This window comes from Alosa pseudoharengus, unplaced genomic scaffold (genome assembly GCF_046254945.1).
Source record: "Alosa pseudoharengus isolate Yale_2024_CS ecotype anadromous, Long Island Sound unplaced genomic scaffold, YU_APseudo_1.1 YU_APseudo_1.1_scf_10, whole genome shotgun sequence".
Taxonomy (NCBI): Eukaryota; Metazoa; Chordata; class Actinopteri; order Clupeiformes; family Clupeidae; genus Alosa; species Alosa pseudoharengus.
In genome coordinates, this window is record NW_027468565.1 from 41,420,834 (window position 1) to 41,447,795 (window position 26,962).

The 26,962-nt window shown below is 42.8% G+C and overlaps 1 long non-coding RNA gene across 1 annotated transcript in view; it reads right to left on the reverse strand.

Annotated features, from left to right (window-relative positions):
• Positions 1-14,945: 14,945 nt before the first annotated feature.
• The window catches only part of LOC143141698 (uncharacterized), a 29,792-nt gene continuing 17,775 nt past the window's right edge, over positions 14,946-26,962 (reverse strand). Inside the window, exon 3 of the long non-coding RNA XR_012990787.1 lies at positions 14,946-15,062. This is a non-coding gene — a long non-coding RNA (uncharacterized LOC143141698). The remainder of the gene's footprint in view (positions 15,063-26,962) is intronic.

A 26,962-nucleotide genomic window follows, 5' to 3' on the forward strand; every position in this document is an offset into this window, starting at 1 on the left:
TGTACGAAACACTACAATATTCACTAAACTGTACGAACCACTACAATATTCACTACAATATTCACTAAACTGTACGAAACACTACAATATTCACTAAACTGTACGAAACACTGCAATATTCACTACAATATTCACTAAACTGTACGAAACACTACAATATTCACTAAACTGTACGAAACACTGCAATATTCACTAAACTGTAGGCAATCCTCAAAGGAAAAGGGTGGAAAAGCTACAGCCTCATATACTTTTGATTTGTTTGGGGGCAGCCGTGGCCTACTGGTTAGCGCTTCGGACTTGGAACCGGAGGGTTGCCGATTCGAACCCCGACCAGTAGGCACGGCTGAAGTGCCCTTGAGCAAGGCCCCTAACTCCTCACTGCTCCCCGAGCGCCGCTGTTGTTGCAGGCAGCTCACTGCGCCGGGATTAGTGTGTGCTTCACCTCACTGTGTGTCCACTGTGTGCTTCACTAATTTACGGATTGGGATAAATGCAGAGACCAAATTTCCCTCACGGGATCAAAAGAGTATATATACTTATACTTATACTTATACTTGTCTCACGTGGACATATGAGACACATATACCCCCCTCCACTTTTCCCTTCTTTCCAGGGTTTAACGGAGTGACGGGGATTTATTTTTAAAAAGCCTTAGGGGGGAGGTCGCCGGTCCCCCCCACCTCCGAATGTGAAACATTTGAAGTATCCAAGGCCCTCGCCTCTGGTCTGTATTAAAGAAATAGCCCATTCATTTGGACCTGTCAGTCCGCATAATGGGTTTCAGACCAAGCATGCTTACACCCCTCCCCAAACTGGGTCACACTAACACACCGGCCCTTGATCTCATTATGTAATTTACCTCACCGCAAAGGTAGAGCTTTAAACCTTTGGAACAAAGACTGTCTATGCTACGTCCTCTTGTCTGCCACAATGGGCCTTTGCAGACTGTCTCTCATATGGTAGTCATCACACAGCCGGGGCCATTTTAATGTGAGCCATGTCCCGGGCTGCAGAGAGGCTGACCAATGGGACGCCTCGGCACAAGGTGCCAACTGCAATGGCACAGGAGGAGGATGTTGTGAGTGGCCCAACTGAGGGAGCTTGCCAAATGGCAAAAACAGGCTTTGCCACATAGCACAGGGCTATCCAAAATGCACTCACCCCACCACCATTTTATTGTCTATGCAACATTTTCAGGGGCAATCAGTCTGGAATCAGACCTACTTGGATGCAACTACTGTATAGTGTGCAAAGTGGATTTCAACTAGCAGCTTTGTCACCACAACCTTTCAGTAGCTACTACTTAGGCCAACTGTGTGGTTTACTTTATAGAATTTTGGTGGCATATTTCAGTCTGGCCATCAAACACCATTGCCAGGGTGCATAAGAGGTCGTTATACAGTTTGGTGGCAAAGCAAATAGCGTACAGTTACTGCTCATATATTCATGATGGGCCATTTTGTGGAAGATTTCCACTGTGAAGGATTGGAGCGTGGCCATGGTATTTGGAACCGAGTGTTCGCTCTCGAGCACTCTAAACACTTTCTGTGGGCAAATGTGACGTCCATGAGGATATTCACTTCATGCCTCTCTCGATGACTGCGTCTATAGCGATAACATGAACACCGGCTGCTTCGCCAGCAACTCTTGCGTTAGACTGCGGCCACATTGCAGCCTGGGTTTCCTGAGTAGCGTTAATGTTTATGGGGCAGCCTACAGGACTGTGGCTCCACTTCTGTTTGTGTGGCATTAAATGGGATTCTCGGTCACAATCATTCACCTACTCACTTACTGTTTTATCTGCAGGCTTCAAATTCCCCACCTGAACAGTTAATAAATCTAAAGCTAATAATCCTTTATTACCTGGACATGTGAACACAAACATAGTCCACACACACATACACATGCAAGCACACACACAGGAAGACATTAATGTGAATGTGAGGGTAAGTGCTCAAACACACACACACACACACACCTCTTAGGATAGTTCTAAAGAGAGCCATAATGCCACTAGACTACATACAGGAGGTGAGTGAACAGGGGGCCGTTGTGATGCTTGCCTGGGAACAGCAGAGAGAGAAGAGAAGTAGGCCACAGCCACGCTGATGCCCTGGCAGCTCTGCACACAATGGCCTCAACTGTTTCGGCAGCCTCACCAGGCTCACTGGGCTCAACTGCAGCCTCCTCTGCTCTGGAGGCTCACTGGGCTCAACTGCAGCCTCCTCTGCTCTGGAGGCTCACTGGGTGGTAGCTCTGCTGTGGTCCTATTCCTCCACAAACAGTGCAACCGCTTCAGCTGCTACAGGCTCAAGCTGTCACACCAGTGCAGAATGTTGCAGCATGTTTGCATTTCTGTCAGCTATTTGAAACTAGTGTAAAAACATTTGCTAGTCAGTTTGAGTTACAGTGCAGAACATATACAACTAAATGATGGCACATTTTGGAGAAATCATTTGTTTTTGGTGATAATGATGGAGAGAAAAAAACACTTGTTTAATTTAGAAGATGATTTTATCCAAAACGACAGTACCAATAACAGCACAGTGGCACGTTTTCATAGTTTTTTAAAAAAACCTGAAAATCCACTGATGAAATAAGAGCTTTGTTTATTTTATGTTTCAGGTAGAGAAACATAGCAAGCAATGTTTGTTTTTCTTTAAATGGTAGGTAGCTAAGGTAAGAGAGGATACTGAGGGGCAAATAACAGTCTTTGCTGTAGATTCACATGATGTGGAGGTATTATGTCAAACATTGTGACTGAGAGATTGAACTTTGGCGTTGAGAGACTTGTCCACAACAGAAAAACTAGTGTACTTAGGAGGCACAAATGCTCTCATACGCATCAGCATCGCATGAGCGCAGATGTTTCCATTATACTTAAGCTCTTATGACTTCAGAAATCTAACAATAGCAAAGTGAGTCTTATCCACTGACCCTTACCATGGGCCTAAGGTTAGAATGGTCCTTTGCACGGGTCACATGTCACCATCCAAGAGTTCCCGCAAAACAATCATCGAGCCAAACAAAGCTTCTTGGAGAGCAGCAACCAGAAGGCTGATGTGACAGATGGAGGTTTAGCACTTTTCTTGGCTTGAGCACAGCGAGAAACATGAAGAGGATACAAGTTCCATGTAATCTATTCCTCCCAACAGATAGAGACATCCCATAATGCAATCCTGCTTGTGCTTTATAGCTTACATTTGCTTAAATAGAGACATCCCATAATGCTATCCTGCTTGCGCTTTATAGCTTACATTTGTTTAAAGGAATTATCCGGAGTAAAATGCACTTTAGATCGATTTCCGGATGATTGGGGGTACATACGTTGAGTTGACATCAAAATCATGTCATTCTGATGTGTTTTGAGAAAGTTCGATTGTACCGTTTTCAGTCACACAACTCGTAGCCTGGAAGTGAGCAGGGCATTTCAATTTCGCCGCTACAAAACGCTATTTTTATACCTCTTCAACAGTTCCAAACAACATAACACTTACGTGGTAGTGAGTAGAGGGTCCCTAAAGCCAAACCGAAGTATCCCGAGGTCTTTATGTGGTCGAATAGAGAGTCCAGAATGAATTTCATCAAGCCAGTACCTTTCCGGAAATGTTGCCATCTTTGCTGTAGGAGTCTTATTGCTGGGTGTGTTGTAACACGCTCTGGAAATTCACAATTTCGTCGCCGTTTAAAAAAAAAAAAAACATAGTCCAGTATTTCTTTCGAAATTGAAATGAAGTTGTATGGACTGGACTATGTTTTTTTTTTTTTTAAAAGGCGACGAAATTGTGAATTTCCAGAGCGTGACTGAAAACGGTACAATCAAACTTTCTCAAAACACATCCGAATGACATGATTTTGATGTCAACTCAATGTATGTACCCCCAATCATCCGTAAATCGATCTAAAGTGCATTTTACTCCGGATAATTCCTTTAAATAGAGGCATCCTCATAATGCAATCCTGCTTGCGCATTATAGCTTACATTTGTTTAAAGGTAGGGAAGACAGAGTTTTGTGGCTGTTAGGAATTTGGCTTACAGTGTACAACTTGCTGTCTTTGCAGTTCCGCACAAAAATAATTATCCTACGTGACTACTTTTCATCTATTTCAGCTTGCGCTCATTGAATAAGGGCTTCATTCGTGCCGTGACTTTATGAGGTGCTCGAGCAGTTACCATATTAGAAACCCGCCCGTTTCTCAAAAAGGTCCGCAGTGTGTTGTTGCAGGTGCTCGAGTATGGTTAACACTCATTACTCTAACATTAGGGAACATGAAAGAAACATTAGGGAACATGAAAGTCTCTGCTGACACTTGACTCACATGCTTTCATGTCTCCCTCATAAACACAGCTTGTCATGGGAGCAGTTAAAAGCGAGAGAGTGGGCCTTTTGCAGTCCGCTCAGCTCGGCACCCCACCGCCCACCAACCCCCCCATTCTAATTCATTCCGTAAGTCAGGTTGCCCCCATGCTATTGTCTACCTGTAGATGTTTCGCTCTTGGGGCTCACCTCCAGTCACACAAACACAGCAGGGTCCATAAATATCCCATGTTCCACTAATATACCCGTCACGCGACCGAGCTTGGAGCCCAGACACAGGTGTAAAAGGGAGGTTTGAAAAAAAAGCAAGGAAAGGGGTGGGAGGGTGGCTCAGAAGTGTGTGCAGAAAGCTGCAGCCCCTCACAGAAGTGATCCTTCCCAAGCACAAGACTTGAGAGCCATGCAGTGTGATCAAAGTTGGCCGGCAGACAGCGAATGCTTCACATCAAAGCCTGGCGTGAGTGCAGGATGTTCGGTGCATTCAGGATAAATGTTGCGGAGGGGAAGCCAGTGTGTTGCAGAGGGGAAGCCGATGTGGGAGTGAGTCAAGTTTGGGGAGAACAAGGATGTGGTGGTGGGATGCTCTAGTTAGCTGCTCAAGTCTGAATCAGTGCCTGACCTTTGGGTGCGTATGAATCAGAGTTCCTAAAGAGCAGCCCCGGAGTCTGTGAATCATCACCGACCCCACAGTCTGTGAATCATCACCGACCGGGCCCTCTGGTGTCCTGATGCCTCCTCAGCCAAACGTTTTGTCCTGTGTGCGCTCAGTCGAGAGGCGATGACTTGACGCTAATGAGCCCCACGGGCTAATCAACAGCGTACTGCCACCGTGCTTCTCCGGGAATCAAAAGTAAACATCCTCACCATGGGCACCCCAATTAGGAAACGAGACAAATGAGATCACTTCCATTCTTAAGTGCAAATCAACAGCAGAGCTCTAATTGCGATGGCCAGCACGTCCGTAAACAAACCGCTCCATGGCCATTTGGGCCTCACAACATGTGCAGCGTTGCCAAGTCACGAGGGTTCCATTGGTAGACTTCAGCGAATTTTTAAAGACTAATTTCGGTAATTGATAGATGAGCTGTAAGTTTCTAATTGTCATGTGATTTTTTAAATACCTTTAATTGAAGGTATTTATGAGAAGCTGTGCACCGTCGGGGCAAGAGTATACTTCACATGACGCAATCAGACTTTTCATCTCACTTTATATTTAAACTGCTCCAGTTCGGCATGTTATGGTTGGATCATCATGAAGTGTTGCTGGCAGAAATTCTAGTCAATATTTTGGCTGCCAACCACAGCAATTTATTCACCCCCATTACAGGTTACCCAGTAATATTGAAGAAGAGATGAGAAGGCAAACCGTGCTTGGTGGGCCCGAGACCACATGGGTCGTGAGATGTTGTGAGATGTTGTGAGATGCCATGTTTTTGTGTGCATGCTCACACGAGAAAGCAAGAGAGAGGGAGACATAATGCATTCCAGACGTTCCCGTCCACACTAGTCTTGCTTGGGCTACCTACCGGCTTCAACCTTCTCCTTTTACATTACAACAATAAACGGGCTGTCACTCAGGAAGAAATCCCCCCGTCTCGTCTCGACCCTCTCCCCCAGCCCAAGCTAACAGCCCCCCTCTCCCTTGAGGTCAGCTGCCACCCAAAATCCCACTCCTCAGGGCCGGGAGTCTCCAGCGCAGACTTGACCCTGACAGAGACCAGGACGCTCCCTTACCTGAGAGGGTTTACCATGGGGTGCTGTTTACCATGGGGTGCCATGGGGTGCTGTTTACCATGGGGTGCTGTTTACCATGGGGTGCCATGGGGTGCTGTTTACCATGGGGTGCTGTTTACCATGGGGTGCCATGGGGTGCTGTTTACCATGGGGTGCTGTTTACTATGGTGTGCTGTTTACCATGGTGTGCCATGGGGTGCTGTTTACCATGGTGTGCTGTTTACCATGGGGTGCCATGGGGTGCTGTTTACCATGGTGTGCCATGGGGTGCTGTTTACCATGGTGTGCCATGGGGTGCTGTTTACCATGGGGTGCTGTTTACCATGGGGTGCCATGGGGTGCTGTTTACCATGGGGTGCTGTTTACCATGGGGTGCTGTTGGGGTGCCATGGGGGAGCTGAGAGTGTTTACCATGGGGTGCTGTTTACCATGGGGTGTCATTTTCCATGGGGTGCTGTTTACCATGGGGTGCCTTGGGGGAGCTGTTTGCCATGGGGTGCTGTTTGCCATGGGGTGCAATGAGGGAGCTGTTGTTAAACTTGGTTGCATAACTGTGATGAGACACCTCTGCTGGTGTAATGAGGACCAGATGGGGCCCCAATGAAGAGGGTGATGTGTGTGTCTGCCAATGTGAGGATGCATGGGTATGTGTGTGTGTGTGTGTGGGCATGGGGCCCTGGGCATGCTAATGGGGGACTGTATGCAGGAAAAGGATTTGCATGTGACACACAATCATGTAAAGTATTCTGGAGAAGAGCAGCGAAGCACATGTGGCCGTGCTTTTACACTCGATTATTCATTAAGGAAATGCTAGTCCATTTGTCAATTTGTGAAACTATTCAAATACAGACAATATCTTCAGTAATCATCCCCAGCGCTGGGCGAAGAGGGGAACATAGTCATGCGATGTGAGATTACCTTCCTTCAACCCACTCGGAGACATTCTGAAACTATAATTAGGAGTTTTAAGGGCTTAAGAACTTGGCCAGGAGAGTACTGACATTGGGCTGCCTCTCAGTCCTCTTCTCCTTAGAAAAGGTGGGTTTGGTTCAGGGAGGTAGACCGATGAAGGGGAAAAAAGAACGACAGATGAGAGGGAGGGGAGGAGGGGGTAAGGAGAGAGACCAGTTCCGTAAATAGAAACGGGTCAATTTTTCAGCTCTTCAAGGTGCCGCTGGAGCGTCCAGATTGACGTCCCTCCCTGTTGGGGCTGATGGCTCCTGCTTGACTTCATTAAGGAAGAATGTGTGTGTGTGCTTGAGTGTGTGTGTGTGTGTGTGTGTGTGAATGTGTGTGTACCACGGCTCGCTCCCTCCTCACGTCCATTCCATTTTCCCCTCTCTCTGAGTCCCCCCTCCGTTTCGGTTTGAATTCGGCTCTTTGCAGAGGCATCCGATCCCACGGAACTTCGACCATGTGAGAGCCTGAGCACATTCCAACCTCTCAGACAGAAAAGGGAGGTGTGCATATGTGTGTGTGCATGTGTGTGTGTTTCAGTGTGTGTGTGTGTGTGCATGTGTGTGTGTGCTTGAGTGTGTGTGTGTGTGAATGTGTGTGCTTGAGTGTGTGTGTGTGTGTGCATGTGTGTGCTTGAGTGTGTGTGTGTGTGTGTGTGCATGTGTGTGTGTGTGCTTGAGTGTGTGTGTGTGTTTCAGTGTGTGTGTGTGTGTGCGTGTGTGTGTGTGCTTGAGTGTGTGTGTGTGTGTGTGTGTGTGTGCTTGAGTGTGTGTGTGTGTGTGTGTGGGGAAGGAAAGCAAAGGGGGGGCTGCTTTTAAACAGGGTCTACCTTTTACTTCACACGGGGGGTAGTGGGCCATGAAACCCCTCAGTGGGATGGAAGCACAGATGGACAGGGCCACTCACACACACACACATACACTCACTCACACACACACACATACACTCACATACACTCACACACAAACACACACACACTCACACACACACACATACACTCACACACACACACACACACACACTCACACACACACACACATACACACACACTCACTCACACACACATACACACTCACACACACACACATACTCACACACACATACACTCACTCACACACATACACTCACACATACATACACTCACTCACACACACACACACACTCACTCACTCACACACACACTCACACACACACACACACTCACTCACACACACACACACTCTCACACACACATACACACTCACACACACACATACACACACACACACTCACTCACACACACACACACACATACACTCACCCACACACTCACTCACACACACATACACACTCACTCACACACACATACACACACACACACTCACTCACACACACACACACACACATACACTCACTCACACACACTCACTCACACACACAAACACTCACTCACACACACACACATACACTCACTCACACACACTCACTCACACACACGCACTCACTCACACACACATACACTCACACACGCACTCACATACTACCTGGAGCCTCCCCTCACATGTGCAACACAAAGCTTCCCCTTCCCTTATATTGACCTACTTTCCGAGGCGCTGCACTGTAATGTGTGATACAGTATATGAAGGGGCCTGGGGAGGGGGCTGCACTGTAATGTGTGATACAGTATATATGAAGGGGCCTGGGGAGGGGGCTGCACTGTAATGTGTGATACAGTATATGAAGGGGCCTGGGGAGGGGGCTGCACTGTAATGTGTGATACAGTATATATGAAGGGGCCTGGGGAGGGGGCTGCACTGTAATGTATGATACAGTATATATGAAGGGGCCGGGGGCTGCACTGTAATGTATGATACAGTATATATGAAGGGGGAGGGGGCTGCACTGTAATGTATGATACAGTATATATGAAGGGGCCGGGGGAGGGGGCTGCACTGTAATGTATGATATATGAAGGGGCCGGGGGAGGGGGCTGTCTGTGCCTCTCTGCTGCCCATGTCTCCGCTGAGCAGGAAAATAACTCACCGCACAGTCATGGAGGATGGGGTGTGTGTGTGTGTGTGTGTGGAAGACCTCCTCAAGAAGGCAGAAGGTTGGGACTACAGGAGAGTTTAGCATGTGTGTGTGTGTGTGTGTGTGAGCTAAACCTGCTGAATCAAGAGATTCTGCTACCTCTCCCATTTATGGGAGCGGATTACAGTCCCCCAGCCGCCGGTGAATTTGATGTTTTATCTCCTGCAGCCCGGCAGCCCCCGACATTCACGAGGCAGAAGCCACGCGGCCCTCCCCGCTACATAACACCTGGGGGAACCTGGGACACTGCGCCACCAAAGTAGAAAGGCCTTTCTCCCCCTGCATGGGAAACAGAGCCAGGGCAGGAAGGAATGGAGCCTCTGGGTGGGTTCAGAGGGGACTGATACTGGAGCTGACCGGAGGGAGTTGTCGCTGATTTCTGACACTTCCAACCCCGGCCCTTGACATTCTACACTGCGGTGGTGATCGGTCTGAGGGACATGTGGTTTAATGTGACAGTGTGACCGCACTACACAAACATCCTTCTGCCCAGCGGCTGAAGCACACAACAAGTGCATTCTCCCATTGGCAGATATATGGGAAAGTTGACACAAATCAAGTGGAAAAGAAAATATACTGGAGAATGACTCTCTTGAATGCTAAACATTCTAACCAAAGACATCACGAGCCAAACCTAACAGTGACCTTCAGGAGAGATTTATGTGTCAGGTTATTTACATGTGGAAACATGGACACATTTTCCATCATGAATGCTGCTAAAATGGGCCTTAACATCAAATTTGGTCATTGTTTTTACTGAGGGAAATGTTATAAACTTGAGGTTACACATTATAACATCATTCCATTGATGATTCACTTACATTATTGAACTTGCCCCATCACCAAAAACTCCAATATAATGTTCTGAAAACTCCAATATAATGTTAATATAATGTTCTGAACTAGTTGTGCATTCCAGCTGGATCTGTAGTTTTCTACTCACTATCTGCATTTCCAGTATAATCCTCCTGGAAAAAAACAGCCTGACCAGCTAAAGGTGGTTTGCTGGTTGACCAGCTTGTTTGACCACCCTATGATGGTTGACCAGCTAGACCAGCAAATATCTTGCGAAAACATACCTTCAGCTGGTTTACCCAATTCACCCCTGCTGAAAAAACCAGCTAGAAACCAGCTTAAGCTGGTAGCTGGTTTTAGCTGGTCTTTGCTGGTTTTCTTCCAGCTCTTGCTGGTCTTTGCTGGTGTAGCTGGTTGGGCCACCAGTTGGACATGCTGGCGTGACCATCTGAGGAAGCTGGTCATGCTGGTGTGACCAGCCTGTCTTGTTGGATACAGCTGGTGCAAGATGGTCATGCTGGTGACCAGCCTGTCAAGCTGGTCATGCTGGTTTGCTAGAATGACCAACATAAGCTGGCATGGCCAGTTAAACCAGCACTATAGACCAGCAACACCAGCTAAAATGACCAGCTTGAGGTGGTACGACAAGCAAAACCAGCTGAATTACCATCATAAGCTGGGAAAACCAGCTGAAGGTATGTTTTCGAAAGAGTTTTGCTGGTCTAGCAGGTCAACCATCATAGGGTGGTCAAACAAGCTGGTCAACCAGCAAACCACCTTTAGCTGGTCAGGCTGGTTTTTTCAGCAGGGTCGACAGGTTTTGCTTGTTGTACCACCTCAAGCTGGCCATTTTAGTTGGTGTTGCTGGTCTACATTGCTGGTTTAACTGGCCATGCCAGCTTATGTTGGTCATTCTAGCAAACCAGCATGATTAAGCTGGTGTAAGATTAACATACCTGCAGTAAAAACCCAGCATGTCCGATAAACATTCTCAGGTTTATTTCGGCTTCAAGAAGAAATGGGAATTACATATCATGTAAAAATCATCGTACCATGAATACACAAGATACTACAGAAATGTATTGCTGCCACACTAAATATGAATGTGTTTTTACTCTGCCTGAGGAAGGTCATCTGACCGAAAGCTTGCACATAGAGTAAAAAAAACTTGTTTGCAAAGACTTGAGTGTGCGGATTTTTCTTTACTTTTTATTGAGTTACTTGTTAATCCAGCACCTCAACAGATGAGCGGTGATTTTTTTGACCTTTTTGCCACACTAAATAAAAAGGATCAGTATTATGTAATTACGTGAAAAGTTTCTTGTTATAACAATATCTTTTTCACGTTTTAACAAGATATGTTTCACGTTATTACATGAAATTATCACATTATTTCATCATAATGATATTTTCACGTTATAACTTGAAAATATCAAGTTATTTCAAGATATGATTTTTTCACGTTTTTACAAGATATTTATCACGTTTTTACATGAAATTATCATGTTATTTCAAGATAACGAAACTAACGAAACGAGGCCAGAGCTCATGGCTGGCATAAATTATAACTAGTCGTGTCTATGAAATTGCACCCTGACTGCTATTACACAGTGCTGCCTGATGTTTGTTTTTGTGCATGTGTGTACAGTATGTGTGTGTAGGCTACGTGTGTGTGGTCAATTCCCAGCTGACTGAGGAGCAGCGAAGAGGGATGTGTGTGTATCGGCAGAGAGCTGCTGAAAAAGAGGCCGATAGAGAGGTTCTGTGCAGGATAGCCTGCTCACACAGCCTTATAGTTCTGCTTTATCTTCTTATCAACACAATAAATAAAACTTTCGCTAACTTGACGCAAGAGGGAGAAAGGGCTTTGATAAGGGCTATTACATACAATATTACAATATTTTTGGCACTCAATGAGTTAAGTGTATGATCACAGTTTAATGGGAGCAGTGATGTTTTTTGCTAGTGCATCAAAGTTTGGTGTCATCGTAGTTGTGCTTGTGGTAAGACAGAGCTCAAGTGTTCATCTGTGAGCTTCCCTCTGTGGCATGCTTTGCTGATCGATAAACAATAACACATAGAGAAATGAATACCAGTCTATAGGCCCATTTTGACGGGCAGATTAATCTGCATGTTGGGCCGCAGCTGGCCGCTTGCCCACCTCTGCTGCTCCTCTCAAGCTCTTCATCCATAAAGTTCAAATGGATTTCTGGTTCATGTGGACATCCTTTACCATAGTTCCTGCACTGAGGCAATGGACATCCTTTACCATAGTTCCTGCACTGAGACATAAAGTTCAAATGGATTTCTGGTTCATGTGGACATCCTTTACCATAGTTCCTGCACTGAGGCAATGGACATCCTTTACCATAGTTCCTGCACTGAGGCAATGGACATCCTTTACCATAGTTCCTGCACTGAGGCAATGGACATCCTTTACCATTGTTCCTGCACTGAGGCAATGGACATCCTTTACCATAGTTCCTGCACTGAGACATAAAGTTCAAATGGATTTCTGGTTCATGTGGACATCCTTTACCATAGTTCCTGCACTGAGGCAATGGACATCCTTTACCATAGTTCCTGCACTGAGGCATAAAGTTCAAATGGATTTCTGGTTCATGTGGACATCCTTTACCATAGTTCCTGCACTGAGGCAATGGACATCCTTTACCATAGTTCCTGCACTGAGGCAATGGACATCCTTTACCATAGTTCCTGCACTGAGACATAAAGTTCAAATGGATTTCTGGTTCATGTGGACATCCTTTACCATAGTTCCTGCACTGAGGCAATGGACATCCTTTACCATAGTTCCTGCACTGAGGCAATGGACATCCTTTACCATAGTTCCTGCACTGAGGCAATGGACATCCTTTACCATTGTTCCTGCACTGAGGCAATGGACATCCTTTACCATAGTTCCTGCACTGAGACATAAAGTTCAAATGGATTTCTGGTTCATGTGGACATCCTTTACCATAGTTCCTGCACTGAGGCAATGGACATCCTTTACCATAGTTCCTGCACTGAGACATAAAGTTCAAATGGATTTCTGGTTCATGTGGACATCCTTTACCATAGTTCCTGCACTGAGGCAATGGACATCCTTTACCATAGTTCCTGCACTGAGACATAAAGTTCAAATGGATTTCTGGTTCATGTGGACATCCTTTACCATAGTTCCTGCACTGAGGCAATGGACATCCTTTACCATAGTTCCTGCACTGAGGCAATGGACATCCTTTACCATAGTTCCTGCACTGAGGCACAAAGTTCAAATGGATTTCTGGTTCATGTGGACATCCTTTACCATAGTTCCTGCACTGAGGCAATTGAAGTAAAACATATTAGACACTTGTAAATGATGTATCATTTACTGTTTGGTGCTGTTGCAGTACACATAATGAACTTTATTACTTACATTACTGGACTGTATGGTCAATTTTGTTTTGACCTGTGAAATTGAAGGTAATATTTGGCAATTTAATTCACTGATGAAGATGTTCATAAACATGAACTAAAATAGCAGAATCTCACCTTCGTCCCCCAGAAGCCATAAGGCGAAATGCAGGCGTATTGTGAGGATATTGTAGGCTTTCTCAAGGCTCATTGCGTCGCAAACTCGTCTTTGAAAATCCTCTGGAGTGCCTCCATCTTTCCTGAAGATTTTGTAGGGCCTCCTGTTTACAAAAGTGATGTGTCTTGATGTGATGTGTCTTTTGCACACGTCACCACAGGACAATTTACTTGATGAGATGGTTTGCACTAATTTCTTCTCTTGTGGAACTAAAAAGAAAGGAAATCATGCACATTACATGCCTTCAAAATAATGTCACACTGTGTTGAATTTGTTATGAATGTTCTGTTTTGGGGGATGTTTCCATAGTAATGTTACCTCGATGTTAAAACAAAGCCACTATCTGTTTTGGGGTTGTTTTCATAGTAATGTTACCTCAACGTTAAAACAAAGCCACTATTTGTTTTAAAATACAAATGACATTTAAAGGCATAGTCCATGAGTTTCATCCACATCACTTCTTCAAATAGGAAACAAAGTGGCTTAGAGGAGCAGTTACAGCCCATCATTTTGGTGCTACAGGATGATGGAAGGGAGGGCTGTAATTTGATTGGCTGTTAAGCTAAAAAAAATTCACCTCTTTTTGCCATAACCGTGGAGTGCATCTTTAAATGTGTATATAATGGCAATGGCAAAAGACATCTCTTAACCAGGTCATCACGGGTTCAATTCGCAAGGCACACACATACAGATGAAATGTATACCTTACTTATAGGCCTACTGTAATTCACATCAGATAAAAGTGTCTGCTAAATAAGTAAATGCATACGTAAATATAAATATGTCTTGTGCTCTGGGGAAGCTAATATCCTCAGAAGAGCTTTTAACGGCAGAGTGCCTTTTTTCTCGGCCTTCCTTTTGCAGGACCTGCCATTCTTCATTTAAAGACACACTTCATCAGATACTTTTCTCCATTCACTAAAATGGTTTGAATCACTGTGCAGAGCACGTGCAGCATTAACACTATCCCAAGACTTATTATCAGGAGGCCTTCGTATGATATGTGGACGCATACTTTTCGTGTCTACTACCTGTGAAGTCAATGACTTCGTTGTTCCCACAGTAAATTCCGGCGTGGTACAGTTTTCCATTCATCTCTCTCAGGAACAGGTCTCCCTCTCGCAGCTCATGCCTGGGAGCCCCAGTTCGGCTTTCCTCCACACCGGTGAAGCCTTTGGGGCCCTTACCCATCAAAAGACATATGTCTTCCCATTGCAGCTGAGGAAATGCAGCAGGAGGAACATATTGTTAACAATAACCTCTGCAGTGGGGGATGAGTTATACTGTGCATAAATGATTCTACTTAGGCCAAACATACAAACAGATAAATCACAGATAAACATGTTTGTACATATCAGAACATTGCAAACAGATGCACTGTATATAAATAATCATCTGTCATATAGTGTAAAATAGGTGTAAAACATATTATATCATATTGCAACGTGATGGATGATGCATTGTACAGCAGGGTTTATCTCGTTCATACCCACTTAACTTGTTCACCCATGGGTACTCTGTAAGTTGCAGGTCACTCAGTTGTAGGAAAAAAGCTCCAAAATGTTTGTTTGGCTCAGCTTGGGTCTTCTGCACACCATGGGAAAGGGCTGAAGGAATAGGACAAATAAAGCATCCATACTGAAGGATATGCACATACCAACATATAAAAGTGTACACAATTATACTGTATGCATACGGCTTACTTTTTGCCACAATAGCATCACAATTTTATTGATACATTTCTCTAAAACACTAATTACAACTACAAAATGTAATTCCAGGGAATTACCAGTGTATGAAAATGCAAAACATATGATGTAAAATGTACAGAGTAAAAACAGATAATGCAGAGATAGTTACATTGGTGTTGCTAGGGTACATATAATGGTTGCTATGCCAATGGTTGCACTGTTTAATGCCTCACTTAAGGGAAGAGGAGAGATAGACTTCTCTGCATAGTCTGTCTGCCTCTTCATCCCCTCCATGTTTGGTACTGTCTGTCCACTAGCCACTTTTACCACTGTCTTTATTCCTCACTGTTTGCGTGCTTTATTAGCACATTAGCACATATGCATAACCCCCCCCCCTCCATGCCACAGCCGAACTGTGGCCACACTTATACATTTTCTTAAATAGTTAAATATATAGATATATAGACTTTACTTTACTTTATTTCTGCATTGTTGCACTGTTGGACTTACTCATTTGCACTATCACCATGACCACTATCACCATTGCACTACCACCATGACACTCATTCACACAGAGCACCTTAGAGCACCTTACCTTACTATGCACAGAGAATCACAGGCTCAGTCCCTGCCTCAGTCATTGCAAGCGCCTCTGATTGATTAATCACCACTATGTGGATACTGTTTTTAGAATTGATTTAGATTAAGTGTTAGTTAGTATATTTTTATATATTGTATTTAAGTGTTAGTTAGTATAATTTGTATTTTAGTATATTTAGCATATTCTTTATCCTCTACGGTCCTTATTGCTTAGTTGTGTTTTTATATTATATACTCTTTCTGCTGTTAAAGAATGTGTTTGTGCTGTCTGTATGCTGCTGAGACCTTGAATTTCCCCTGGGGATCAATAAAGTATCTATCTATCTATCTATCTATCTATCAAATAAAGTGGTTGCTATGCTGGTTGCTAGGGTAATCATGTTGGTTGCTATGGTGGTTGCTAGGTTGACACTGTTATTGGTTGCTAGGTTGTTGCTAAGGTAAATCATACGGTTGCTAGAGTGTTGCTAGGGTACTTCTGGTGGTTGCTATACAAAATAAAGCGGTTGCTATGTTGGTTGCTATGGTGGTTGCTAGGTTGACATTATAGTGGTGGTTGCTAGGTTGTTGTTAGGATAATTGAGATGGTTGCTAGGTTGTTGCTAGGGAACATATGGTGGTTGCTATGCAAAATAAAGCAGTTGCTATGATGGATGCTAGTGTAACCATGTTGGTTGCTTGGTTGACATTATAGTGGTGGTTGCAAGGTTGTTGCTAGGGTAGTTGTGGTGGTTGCTATAGTAACTCAAGTAGGGCTGGGCGATAAAATGATAGCGATATGTATCACAATAGACATGTAATCGATATCAATAAAAAATACGTTCGATAGAACATTCAATCATTAAAAGCAGCACACACCTCCCGCCTTACGTTGTCCATAAATAGGCTAAATATATCTTGCATTGTAGCTAGTATGTGCAACTCCACCAGCGATAAAAGTAGGCCTACCTCAACACAGACTCTCAATGAGTTCTTGCCCCGTGCACTTTCTCTCTCGTTCTCTCTCCCTCTCAACAGGCGCATCCCTCCTCAGCATGCACATGTAATCCAAACATTAACAATTGTGCAAGACGACTGGCTAAATTGCTATTAAATCTGGTTAGCATCATTAGCACGCTGCACGAATTTGTTCAAAACTGTTGCATTCAAATTGACTGCTAAGTTCTAATCATCTCAATCCCGATGCAAATGGAAAAGTATTTTCCAAGACTCAAACGGGCCTGTCCCAAGGAGAAAAAGTATTAATTTGAAACTTAAACATACGTGGGGAAACTGAACAGTCTAACCAGTAGACTTTGATAAACTAGCAAATTAAGCTACTTTGTTTACAATATTTCCAGCGAAGCGGTCATATAGGGATTGTCAAAGTTTTTTTTTTTTTTTTTTCCCGTCATCTACTTCCTGAAATTTTGGTCAACGATACCTGGGGCACCGAAACACCGGGGCACATGAAATTTGGTGGGTATGTAGCCCCACTAGACTTTTACGGAAAAATTTCGTTTGGTCCCCGGGGGCCACTCCCCCTCCGCGCTGGGCCCCCCGAAACCCAAAAAATTCAGTTTTTCCTAAATAACTACCTGAACCGTGGCACCGAGGATGAAGACATTTTTATGGTATGTTGGTCTCAAGGGCCCACATCAACCTAGCCCATAATCACTCATTTGTGATTTGCACCCCCCCGGTAAAAAATGAAAATGCAATATCATTCTGCTTTAATCGCCCTTCTCTTCAGTTGAGATGTTCAGAACTGCACCAAATTTTATGTGTATGATTAACCTGACATTCTCTGGGGGTATGCCAAGTTTCGTAGAATTTCATCCATGGGGGGGTCTAAAAAATTAAGTTATGTGTACATTTAGTGACTGTACACTCATTGGCCTGTAGATGGTGGTGCACACATATACACACGCACACACACACACAGGCACGTATACCATCAGTATCGGCAATTAGAACGGCCGATACATAATTACAAATTCTGTAGGATTAAAGGAAACCCAAATATTCATTATAATAATAATTTGGCTGCATTTCCAGTATTGGCGTCACATAGTCGTTTGTCCACTAGATGGCGCATCGTTGCAGTGAGACGTAATTTTGTTGGAAGTTAATCTAAAGTGGGTTGGAAAGACACTATGCTTCCTACAAGGACAAGACAGTAGGCTACAGTAGTTTACCGCAGAGAACGTCTAAGGGTAGGATGATTTCTGCATGACATGTAATTCCCATTTCCTCTTGAAGCCGAAATAAATCTGAGAATGTTTATTGGACATGCTTGTTTTTTACTGCAGGTAGGCTACGTTAATCCTATCAATAGCAGAATGTAGGTAAAATAATGTTACCATTAGCATGGTTGAGTGATGGATAAACCATAAATGCGTTTATAGGCTACCAAGCAAATTGATAACAGCAGTAATTGTATCTTTCGACTGTCATCTCATTTGCTTATGACCATAGCCTAGGCTACTATACAGGATGCTACTTGAAATGTATTACTATTGATATGCAAAACTATTAACTTTTCGCAAAGAGGTGGCAGCTTGATACTGTAAGGTGTAAGCCATTGGTTCCAAAGGAGATTTTATTTGGGTCGCCAGCATAGCCTAGTGACAATTTGTGTTGTGTAATAGCCCTAGCATAGGGCCTACCTTATATAGCTTATAGTTTGTTAACAGTCACGGTTTTGTCATAACTCCCTCTATGCATTTTTGCATTTACAATAGCTCTGAAACCGGGGGGCGAACACGTCGCAGGGGGGGGGGGGCGGGGCGCCAGTGCGTGGATATCTCAATCGCAAAATTAAACAATATTTCTATCGGGCGCCTACCATGGACTAGGCTGGGTGAAAATCAAAAGATTGCGTCAAAAGATTGAGCTTGGTCTGGCGAAAGCCAGACTAACCATGGACCTCATAGTTGCAAAATGCAAGGGAACATGAATCAGCATATTATTTGCACAAACAATAACGGACAGTAACTCTTCAACTTTGCCCGTTAAAATGTGTATGAACAGTCTCGCAACGCATTTCATGAAGGCCCTTTTCATGTCAGTTATTTGCACCACTGGGTAAAACGGCATTTTGTTTTAGACTACTGGTATTTAATTTGTGCATTGACAATAAAGCTGAATATCATATGAACTAGATGACTAAACTTATGCATATGTAGAAGAAGAAACATTCACAAAAATCCGTGACATGACCTCTCTTCTTGATAGCTGTTGAAAACTGCATGGAACTGACAGGGATTGTTTTGTTTAATAATAAATAAATAAATACATTATGCTGCTACTCAAAAGGATAAAGTTCCTGTGCACAGCCTTCCAGGTGCTGGTGAGGTGCAGTCGTCAATAGATAAAAAGGAAAATAAAGCATCACCGCACACTGGTGGGATTTCTTTGCTGGTTTATTTTTAGTTTTAGTGAACAACGCGTTTCGCCTATGCTTCGTCAGGTTCACTTTTATATTAAAGATATCCCACCAGTGTGCGGTGATACTTCATTTTCCTTTTTATACATTATGCTGCTACCTTCTGCTTTTCCCAAATACAATGTAGCCTACAGGTGTACCTTTCATCAGTCTAGTTGCAATGGATGGACTGTGATGAACTGCCCTACTTGTGATTGTTTAGAGATTTTAAAGGTTTTATAACAATGCTGCAAATTTTTTGGCCCAGAAACAAATCTATTCACCTTTGCAGCGCCAGTAGGCTACTTTGTGTGCGGAATGTGTGCACACACACATTCCAAACAAGTATACACAAAAGTTTCAAGAGTGGGGGATGGAGTAGAAGATGGAGACAAATTCATTAATATGATTTATTTTCGCGGAATGAATGTGTACAGGACTGAGCGGCGGTCATATTTTGTACCGCTATGCGGTACATCTAGTTAATATAAAAGTTATACTAAACCAGAAACTGACTTTCTAATAGGGTTTACATTCTTATACTTCCAACATGGCCGCTGCCCACTTTATGATGTCACGTGGTGACACCTAATTGGGAAATTTTCAATAGTTTTTAATTAATAGTTTAAAAAGTATAAAAGTTACAAAGATAGGCCCTAGCAGTGGCGCGACTGGCTGGGGCACCTGCACCGTACGCCAGTGACCCGGGTTCGTTTCCCGCCCTTTGGTCCTTTCCAGAGCCCACCCCGACTCTCTCTCCCACTCACTTCCTGTCAGTCTCCACTATCCTATCTGAGTAAAGGCATAAAAAGCCCAAAAAATATACTTAAAAAAAATAAATAAATAAAAAGTTACAAAGATAAAAAATACAAAGCATATAACATTTAAATTTAACATTTAGATATACATTTAAGATTTAGATTTAACATTTAGATTTAGATATAACATTTATATATAATAGTTAATGTATTTATATATAATAGTTAATGTATTTTTTTACATTTGAACATATTGTTGACAATTACATATAATGTGTTGTTTTACATGAATTTCTGTCTCAAATGTGAGGAAAATGCGCTAAATGTGAGGAAAGTGAGCTAAATGTTGAAAATGTATCAGCTAAAAAATTGTAACCGAATTTTTACATTGGGCACCCCATACACATTTCCTAAGTAAGACTTACGCAACGCAGTTTGAATGACGTTTCTACGTTAATGCCCCCAGAGTGTAGCAGAGAGCTATGCCAATTTAGTTGTAATAAATATGTTAGGTGGTCACTACTAATGTTTTGTGAAAACTCTATGTCATAACTAAAAGAAATTAGTTGATTGTACTATTTAAGTGAAATATACAGTGCCAGACATCCCAACCTGCAAAAAGTCATTTCAGGGAGGGATCACGAAGCCCCCCCCCCCCCAAAAAAAATAAAAATAAATAAATAAATAAAATAAAATAAAATACTAAATAAAAAAAGTTTAGCCTACTTAGATACTGAAATACGGATTAATATATTTGTTCAATAATGTCTAGTCAGTACACCAAATAAGGAAGGCCTATATAGATAGTAATTGTGAACATAAAATATGTAGATCTTGCAGTTTGGTCTTTTCATGTAGCCTTGGCAACTAGCCATCTAGTGTAGGCCTGAATAATATGCACATGAACTGACACTAGTTAAACTCACCTCAACATGTTTTTTGCAATCATTTAACCCGCCATGGGCAAGGCTAAAGTCACTTACAAACAGTGCAGCGTGCAAGACTAAGCCTATCATTATTTTTTACTCTTATAAACAAGGGTACACTTTGAAATGGGTCTTACATTTTCTTTTTTTTGGGGCACTGACTCTGCCGTGAATCTCCTGTTCCTATGTACACTGCATAGATATATACACTAGATGTCGCCTTGACTACTGCTGTTCATTGGAACGAATGCGTCAATCGAGACGCCATCTTGCTTCAGTGATCCACTCCTCTATAATGCATTAGCGTCAATCTGGGCAAAGATCTAGCGAAAATAAAATCACCATAAATCGTCAAAATCTCAAGCAATTATCTAGTTTTTTGGGTTGTTCCAACTGACAGGCATGTTTTTATGGTTGAGTCTAGAGAAAACTAAGCTTAAGACGATAATAAAGATACATTTTACCCGTCTAGCCCCATAGACTCCCATTCATTCTGCACTAGCTAGCGGCGGCCCCTAGAGGAACAATGAGTAAACTGCAACCAGGTTCGATACAATGAAAGTAAACAGGCTCTTCGTAGACAGGCTCTGGTTGAGGCCACATACCCCTCGTCTCGTTTACTCATGTAAGTTGTAATCTCACCAGAAGTTGCTGTAGATCTGTAGAACATTTACCTCTGCTACTACATAGGCTACGCCAGTCGTTACTTTTATAATCATGGGTCAGTGCCATGGGCAAACGAGATGTAGCTGAATTCATAAATGACAAAGCCATGAGAAAGGTGATTTTCTTACGTTTCAACAACAAAGAAGTCGATCTGCCATCATTGTGAGAAGTTCCCAAATTTGTCGCTAATCGCTAAAAAGGTTTTCTATCGCTGGGGATGGCCAAACGTCGCTAAATAGGTAACGCTGACAATACAGGAGAACTAGTTTAGCGCTTCAGATCCCTGTACCAAGATGGCGGCGGTGTTGGCGCATGCTGAGAAGCAGAAGGCGACATCTAGTGTATATATCTATGGGTACACTGAACTAATTTAGTTGAGGAGAAAAGAGATAAAAAGCTCGCCTACACTGAAAACTGATTGGTCGATTTAGCGAAACAGGCCAATCAGGATGCTCTCTGTCTTGGATGCGCTCAGACACACACGCGCCACCCCTCTCTCTCTCCCCTGTCGTGTGTGCGCTACACTCAGATGCACACGCGATTTTAGGTCTCCCTCTCGCGTGCGCGCTCTTGATCGCTTGCTCTAGATTCCGGGAGATTTTATCTAATTTGCGGGCGTCAGGGAGCCGCTATCAATATGCGGGAGACTCCCGGAACTTCCGGGAGACTTGAGATGTCTGCAGTGCACTGATCATGTTAAGCAGAGACAACGATAAATGTTATGTTTTTGCAAGGCAGAGGAGGGGTCTAATAAAAATTCTGCCCATCAACCGTTCCTTCTGCTTCTCCTCAGCCCACACGAGACATGAATGACTCCATGCGTATTGCTGCTGTGACAAATAGGCTACTACATTAAATGGTGGGTGAACTTTCTGATGAACTTGTTGAACAATTTAAATTCTGATGAAATAACCGAAAATTATGTTCAGTTTGACCAATAGTTAGCTATATGTTTGTTTACGTGATTAACTTACATTAACCTGAGAAAACTAAGGTAACATTAGCTTCGTTGTTAGCATGCTAGTAGTCTTTTGGACAGTTAGCTCATGGCAGCTACCTTCCAATGGGTGTGTATGGCAGATTATAACAATATCACATATGTTTTTGTGTAAATATACTTGTCTTGGTGCTACTTAGTTTAATTCAGACTTTATAATTGAAATTGGTGTTTCTGTCTGTAGACAGTTTTAGCTAACCATAGCAGCACATGTTGGTTAGCTTTTGGCTAATGTTAGCCGATGTCCATTCACTTATTACCAGTGTTGGTCAAGTTACTTGGAAAAAGTAATTAGTTACTGATTACTGATCCAAGAAAGTAATCTAGTTACTTTACTGATTACTTATTTTCAAAAGTAATTAGTTACTTTACTATTTACTTTACTTAGTTACTTTACAAAAACACACTAGCTATACACAACCTGAATACGCTTTTTTAAAACTTGGTTTTATTAGTTTCAATCTTAACTTTTTGGTGTGTAAACTCCTTCATTCGAATACATGTAAATAAATGGTGATGGTGCCCTAAGCAGAACTGTTAGTTTAAAATATTTCTTAAGAAATACTACTAATTTGATGCAGTTTAACTCATTTATAAATGGTGCGCTGTCACTTTAAGAGCATCTATACAACTCTCATAATGATCAGCTCCATTCAAATATAAGCCTATGGCTAGTCCACAAACTCCACATTTGGCACTATATTAGCAATAGTCATGATATTAAGTTGGTATAAACAGCTAGCTAGACATTTTCTGTTTGCAATTAAAAGTGATAGCCTATATGAGCCTGGTAGCACCTATCTGAGTGGAATGTGTTTCAATCGGCATAGGCTACTGTGCTTCATGTAAATGCTTAGTTTAAGGCAGTGGTTCTCAAACTTTTTCTTTCATTCCCTACTTTGATCAGGGGGGCCTTTTCGAGCCCCACCTGTCCTTCATTGCTCTAAGAAAGTGGTAGGTCAAGCTTAAAATTGTCAAATGTATTGAAATAATGACAAGTTCTAAATATATCCTCTTCAGCAGAGTTAAAATCAGCTGGTGCTGCAGATATAATAATAAATAAATACATAATGTGCCATTGTAAATTAAACACACATATTTCTGTTTTCCAGCAACATATTAGGAAGCATAAGCCAATATTTTACAGCATTGTACAATATATTCAATGAAATACCAACATGCTGCATTAAATGGATCCATAATCCAGTCATACTGAGCACTGCTGGTTGGGAAATATTTTTGAAATAAACTTTGCAGGGATGTGATGTAGGCCTACTGTTTAATACATGGGATCACAAGAGTGGCTCCCGAAGCAGACGTTTCAGCGATTTCACTCAGATTCTCAAAGGCATACTGTTGCGATCGAGGCGCCTGTCCCATACCTCAAGTTTTTTGGTGAATGCAGTAATCTTATCTGCTAGGTGAGGTAGGTGCTTGTCTTTGCCTTGTAACTGGATATTTAACTCATTGAGCTTTCCAAATATATCGCAAAGATAGGACAGCTTTAAGAAATGTTCATTAGTGAACGTGCTTGCAGATTCAAACATGCGCTCACGCTGCCTTGACACGAGCGCTTCCCTATGAATAACACAGTGCGTCCATTGCGCATCGGGTGCTACCTGGGCCTATAGGCTACAGATAAAAAAAATAAAAAAAAACCTCCTGTTTTTAGCGCCCCACCTGGCATGTCTCCGCGAACCAGTAGAGAAACGCTGGTTTAAGGGAAACAAATTATTGAAGACTTCAACACTCACCAGCCCCATTAAGGCAAAGACCACATTATATTTTTGCCCATTTTCCAAATCACAGTGAATGCAGCCAGAATATTATAATGCCCTGGCTTCTGTTATAACGGGCCAGTAGGCTACAGGGAACCCGCAACGTCCTCTATTTTCACCTGTTGCTGCAGCCGTCATGTCGGGATCTGGGGGTGTCTCAATGAGTTTCACATTTCTGTGCCGGCTTGCTAGGTGCTTGCTCAGATTTGAGGTGGAATTTTTCGCTGTAGACAACATGTTTCTTCCCATGAAGAGTGTACAGCGTTAATGTTTTTTTCGTAATGTCTGAACTGCAATGAATTAAATGCTCCATGTTCGCGCTCTCTCCCGCACTCCATGTCTTGCACACATGTGTTTGTTTACATCTATATCGCGCAGCTATAGCCTACATCATTGTCATGAGTTAGTCTCACAAAATCCATATGGCAAAATCCCAAATTCTTTTACTGCCTATGACAAAATCACGGTTTAGTAACGCAGTAATGCAGGCTGCTTGCAGGAAAGTAAAGTAATCTAATTACTATTTTTGCAATTGTAATCCCTTACTTTACTCGTTACTTGAAAAAAGTAATTGGATTACAGTAACGCGTTACTTCTAACGCGTTACTGCCCATCACTGCTTATTACCCATTTAAGTATAAGTATATATACTCTTTTTTGATCCCGTGAGGGAAATTTGGTCTCTGCATTTATCCCAATCCATGAATTAGTGAAACACACTCAGCACACAGTGAACACACAGCGAGGTGAAGCACACACTAACCAGAGCAGTGAGCAGCCTGCAACAGCGGCGCTCGGGGAGCAGTGAGGGGTTAGGTGCCTTGCTCAACGGGCACTTCAGTCGTGGATGTGGGCATGGGAGAGCAGTAATCAACCACTTCCCCCCACCCACATTTTTCCTACCGGTTGGGGATCGAACCGGCAACCCTTCGGTTACAAGCCCTAACTAGTAGGCCATGGCTGCCTCTTTATGTGTTAGGGAGCAACATATATATATATATATATATATGTGCAGGGAATTCCATATGAAACATAAATATGACATTATATCGTTGTAATTTGACCTGAGAAATAAATCATTGCTTAATTGCAATGTGACCTTGTACAGCTGTGTCAGAAGGCGGCGTATGGCTGCACTGCTGATTATGTCTTGTGGGCTCTGACGCAGTAAACATAATAAACTCTCGGCACACTTCCTGACATACTCCATCCCCTTTCTAATTACATCGCCCCAGTCCACTTCCTGTCCTCCATCTGAAGCTCTGTGTGTCCCCTGCTCCCTCTCCTGCTTCAGTCAGATCATGTTCCTGGCTGCTAATTGCAGACATTTTCAAATAGCAGGTCTATTTGTATAGAAACTTTAACAATGTCCATGGGATGTTTAGCTGATTTTTTGATTGTAGGTGGCCAATATCTTATTATTGTATATATTATATATCCAGTTATTTATTTATTTTGTCAACATGAATGTAATAGCTATAGTGGATGTAATAGTGCATTGCTCAATATGGAGTCCTTTAGAATGGCTGACCATCTATTCAAATCTATACAAAATGTGATCATGTACTTACTTACTTTCATATAACTTTCTAATGGCTATTAGCACTTCAAATCATGTATCCAAAAGATAGAAACAGCTTCAGTGTCTACATTATAAACCTCCGTTGTCTATATTGTGGAATGCTTCAGTGTCTACATTATAAACCTCCGTTGTCTATATTGTGGAATGCTTCAGTGTCTACATTATAAACCTCCGTTGTCTATATTGTGGAGTGCTTCAGTGTCTACATTATAAACCTCCGTTGTCTATATTGTGGAGTGCTTCAGTGTCTACATTATAAACCTCCGTTGTCTATATTGTGGAGTGCTTCAAGACACATCAGCACTTTCTCTCCACTAGATATGAGTCATGTGGAGGTCTTATCTGTTCATAATGATATGTGCAAAGGAGAGAAAGTGAACCAAATGTTCAGACACACACACACACAGCTCCTCCCTGCCTGCCTGCTCCGGTGATATATGTGCAGTGTGAGAGGGGGTTATGGATGCACGTGTGGGGGACTCCAGCCTGTAATCACACTGATGACAAAGCTGTGTAATTCTCACCTGACATTGTTAACGGCTCATTTCCACTGCTGGCATGGACACACCATGCCAACTAGACTGCATTGCCGGTGGGAACTGCGAAAGTGTGCTTGCCCTGGTCCGGTCACCAACGTGAGCAGACAGTGGCATACGCTATGCTGAACCTGGCTTGATCCAAGCATTCTAACAGTGTCTTTCAGTGTTGGAGCAGTGGCAATACCTCAAAAGCTCTATTCAACTATTGCCTTGCGGGGTGAATGCGGTTCGTTGGATTTTACCTGTGGCCTGCCTTCGAATTTAGCTTCTATGACTAAAATCAAATCAATAAAATAAAACAACAGCAGTGATTGGCTGAAAAAATAAATAATGTCACGCGTCTTGCACCTCTCAAACTGGGCTATCAGGTAACCTAGAGAAAAATTTGAAATTATGAAATATGACTAAGGCATTAAAATGCTGCTTGTTTGTCAGGATACTTTTTCACTGATTTATTTTAAAAATATGAGCTATGAGTGTGAATGTTATATATTCCATCCCCTAATTCTGTTTTACTGGTTTATTTCACAAATAATCTATATGGATTTGCTCTATAAAGACCTT